We start from the raw sequence: 4,613 nt of genomic DNA, 5'->3' as shown, positions 1-4,613 counted from the left end.
CTGGATTTTACCCGGATACCGAAGATCATCTTACACCGGATAAGTACGTAACACCTTCACGTTTTACTGATGATATGAGGCACGAATAAGGATTTATAGCTTCTGATTATGACTGAAATGTGTTTTCTGTGTGCTATTTTAATTTATATTAAAAAGCTAATATCTGAGTTTTTAGCCAATCTATTATTTCTTTTGGAATTGTTTGTAGTTTAACTGTTTTAAGCTTAAAATTCTCATCTCTTTAAACTTTTAGATTTCATTACAATTTTGATCCTTTTCTTGTTTTTATTCTATTAATTTTTTAGATTTTATGTATTATATCATCACTTTTCTCAAATACACAATTCTCAACATCTTCTGTAATTGATATATTTTACTAGATTTTGTTCTTAAATCACTCTTGCATGTTAGAATAGCTGTTGAAATAAAATATGATAAATGGGACTTGTTCTGAACGCTAATTGGAGCTAATGCTAGCTTACTTCTACACGTGTGTGAGAGCTAACAGGATCTAACTGAAGGACTGAAGTTCATTTGAATTGATGTGTTTAGTACAAACCCTATTTTAAATCAATCATGGGCCTATAAAATGCTGGGGGGGGACACATAAAATGACATGGCGGGCCACATGTGGCCCGCGGGCCTTGAGTTTGACACATGTGATCTAGCTGAAGGACTGAAGTTCATTTGAATTTGATGTGTTTAGTACTTTTTGAGAGAGTTCTCACTCAAAGGACATTATTTTGGTTTCTTTATTTTTATTTGATGGTTTTTATGGGTTTGTTGCAAAAAAACCACATAGGCCACATGTTTAGGACATATGTGAAGCTGAGTACAGAGGCACAAGATTAAAGGAGAATTGCGCCTTTTTCAGTCTTATATTAAGATTGGAGTTAATGCTTAAATGTTAAAATCTATTTTATTTGTGTTAATTAAAAATGGCAAATGCTATTAATATAGCTAAAAGCCATTTTATATTTTTTTATTTTGATAGTTAAATACAAAAGGTCTCAGAAAAGAGGACAAGTACTACTTTAAAGTACTATCTACAAATTAATATGGTTCAGAGATGTAAAATCTATTTGTGAATTTTGTAATTTGATGGAATTCTTAATGCTAAATGGAGCACGTTAAAAGAATAGTAATATGGTTTAAAGAATATTACAGCCATGTCTTATGTAATGATGCCAATGGTTCTCTGCTAAAGTATGTGATACCCGAAGTATGTTGTATATGAAGTGTATTTGTAACACAGAGGAAGAATTAATCTTCCGGTTGAATGTGAAGGAAGCTCAATGTGTGAGCCTCATTTTTCTCATGCCACAGCATCAAACGTTGAGGGAAGATCATTATCTACATTATCCTCAGCCATCCAAGGATAATGTAGACAATATGGAAAAAAATAGCATGTAAGTTTTAGCTAAACAAACAAGCTTTAATGTAGCTTTAGTGCTCTTAAAAATATTCACACAAATCTTTATTTTATTATGTTGTAGGTCAACACAAAGGGGTGTGGCATTGTAAATTAAAAAAAGAATCTGAAAAGTTTCAGCTTTTGTGTTTAGCTCCCCTGGGTCGATTCTTTGTAGAAGTATTCGTTGCTGCTGTGGTTTTACGGTATGTTTCTATCAGCCTCTAGACGCTGACCTTTGACCTTTCTGCACATTGTTCTGAACAGAAAAGCTCACACTGAGTCTCTGCACATGAGATGGATTGATATGTGTTTGTTCACCATTCAGATGTACATTTACTATTTTTGGTCATGTTATATCTACATTTTCAATGTTTTGGCGGCAGTTTGGGCTAAATATGTTAATGTCTGGGGTGATTTGGTGGATGTAGTGGCCGAATGCAACCAGCAGGGGGAGTCTAGCGCTAGAGCACCGGAACTTCCTCCTCAGATAATAACATGCTGGAGCGGAAGGAACGTGTCTGACTCTTTTATTGAAATATTCTCCTTCTTCAGGGCTTTTACACACAGAGCATTTGTCACATGTATCAGTTAAACTCAAATAAGGACGATGAGAGCTCTTTCAAATCATTATGCCATAAAACTCATAGATATAATATAAGATATATGTAAATATTATGTATGATAAACCTGGTCCGGAATCAGTCACGTGGTACGGCCCGCAGGCGCGGCTTCAAACGTCACATCCTGCTCCAGGAACAAAAGCCTCGATACGCGCATCCTAAAAATCCTCCTGGTTTACTGGACACTCGCCCCGAAGCCTCGGCACAGAAAGCACATCGCTAGTTTTATATAAATTTGAGTATTTGCTGTAAAATGTCTTCGGTTCCGCCTCAGAGAGAGTTTATCAACGAGCTGTTAACTCCTGCTGAAATATCATTCACAGAGTTGGAAGAAATAACTGTTAAGTCAGAGGAAAAGATGGAGGATCAGCGCAGACTGCTGGATTTTAGCCGGATACCGAAGATCATCTTACACCGGATAGGTAAGAAACACCTTCACGTTTTACTGATGATATGAGGCACGAAAGCGGAGAAAAGCTGGAGGAAAAACACGAGACAGATTAAAGGAAACGATGTGCGACACCGAATTAGGATGAATGTTTTACAGAATGAAATAAACTGATAAGACAGAAACAGAGCTCTGGTTGGACAACGGGAGGTTCGGGAGGGCAGGTCGATTACAAAAATGTTATTAATATTATTATTATTCCATAAAGTGCATTGATCTGCGTTCTCTGCAGCAGGCAGTTCTATCATTAAATGGGATTTTCCACTTTCATTCTGTATATCTGAAATTATTTGACTATATATATTTAAAATATATAATGATGTTTTTGACCAGACAAAATTTGCCTTTAAAGTATATTTAATTACATCATGACTGACATCAGATTTAAGATGTTTGGTGGTTCCAGTTCAAGATATCTACAGTGTGTTACTATGTGAAGCTCATATTTCATGTAGTCAAATTATGACTAGTCAAAGTAAATCTGAGATATTCCACTTTTTGTTCCAAATTTTCATAATTTAAATCCAGAAGATAAGCAACACCATTGTTCTGTCTATGGGGTTTGCAGAGCTGGGAAACCAGCATATAAACATGTTACAAGTAAATGAGACGAGTTCTTGTCTTGGTCAGAGTTTTGAGCTGATTTCCTTGACAGTAAGTCAATATGATAATGACTTCCAACAAGTTTTGTTGAGTTATTAACGTTTATGAAATGTAAATCCTCTCTGGACATTCCAGTTTCCTCCTCTGATCTTTTGTTAAAATCATGATTCTACTGTTTGACCAGCATTTCTTTAAAATGCTCAACATAAATCCTGTTGGCTGTTACATCAGTGCAGACATTTTTATTTCTGCTGTTGCTTCTAGTGTGAGAGGGACCATTTATGACCCAACCAACTTTAGTCTTTACAGCATAAGGCCCACCATTCACACTGTTTATCACGTCCCAGGGCTCTAAAACATTTCAAACATCAGCTCCTATCAGTACTTCCACATCTGCATTGATGTTATGAAGCTTAACAGGTTTAGGATGAGGCCACTGATGAATGTCTTTCTGCTGGGGAATATTCAGTGTAGAAACTGGCCTGGTACTTTGAGTCAAAACATCTGGCAGCTCTATGAAGTCATTTGTTCCAAACTTGTACATTAACAATCTTATTTTGGCTCATTGTTCTCAGCAGAATATTTGTCCTTTTGCCCTTTAAGTTCAGACCTTTTGCCAAAGTTTCTGTACAGAATGTACCTGAACTTCCTGGATCAAGAAATGCATAGGTTTCTGCAACTTTGTTGCTCTTTTGACTTTTAACTTTAACTGCAACAATAGAAAAAACGTAATCGACATCATGATCGGCCCCAATATGCCCAGATGTCTGGGTGGTTGGGACCTTGATGTCTGTTGGGTTTGTTCTGAAGAGGCTCCTGGCTCCTTTAGCTCTATGTGAAGAACCTCTGATGCTTTTGGTGACACACGTTGCAATCCGGACGATTCCTGCAGTCTTTGCTTGTGTGTCCAACTTTCAGACAACCGAAACAAATCCCCCTTTGTTTAATGAAGCTCAACTTGTCCCGATGCATTTTAGCTTTAAACTGCATACAGTTTTCCAATAGATGATTTCTTTATAAACAAAACAAGCAGCTGTGAAGAACAGCAGACTTGGTCTTGTTCTCAGTTGATTTTGCTGACATTTGTGGCAAAACTGCTTCCCTTTTTCCTTTTTCTTTCTGGAAGTTGAAACTTTGGAGTTGCTCCCAGTTGGTGTTGATGTTGCCAAACACTGGATCTGATTATACTTTTACTTCTTTTATTATAAAAGCAATCAGATCAGAGAACAATGCTCGGTGGCCATTTTGCTCCTGCAGCTCATAAGCAGTAACTCTCCATTTTTCCCTGAGTTTGTCTGGGAGTTTCAGGACGATTGTTCTCACATTTGAAGGTAAATCCAACTCTATCATGTAAACAATTCTCATATGAATACCCATGGCACTTCAATATTATTTTACCTTTTATCTGGAAATAGTGTCTGTTTATTCTTGCCATACAGTCTTCCATATTAAGTGTTGCTCGAAAGGTCTTGCCATACCAGTTTATTCCTCTGCATTTACTTTAGTTTCTTAGTTTATTCTTGCATTT

General features: G+C 36.6%; 1 protein-coding gene across 1 annotated transcript in view; it reads left to right on the top strand.

Annotated features, from left to right (window-relative positions):
* The first annotated feature begins 6 nt into the window (after nucleotides 1-6).
* Nucleotides 7-4,613, top strand: part of LOC106936393 (zinc finger protein OZF-like) — a 63,715-nt gene continuing 59,108 nt past the window's right edge. The window contains exon 1 of the mRNA XM_015017359.1: nucleotides 7-43. The gene's annotated coding sequence lies outside the window, so the exon portion shown is untranslated. The remainder of the gene's footprint in view (nucleotides 44-4,613) is intronic.

This window comes from Poecilia latipinna, unplaced genomic scaffold (genome assembly GCF_001443285.1).
Source record: "Poecilia latipinna isolate Pla-1442-1.1 unplaced genomic scaffold, P_latipinna-1.0 Scaffold2131, whole genome shotgun sequence".
In the NCBI taxonomy this organism is placed as follows: domain Eukaryota; kingdom Metazoa; phylum Chordata; class Actinopteri; order Cyprinodontiformes; family Poeciliidae; genus Poecilia; species Poecilia latipinna.
The sequence above is the reverse complement of the archived record's forward strand: the minus strand, read 5'-3'. Positions and strand labels throughout refer to the sequence as shown.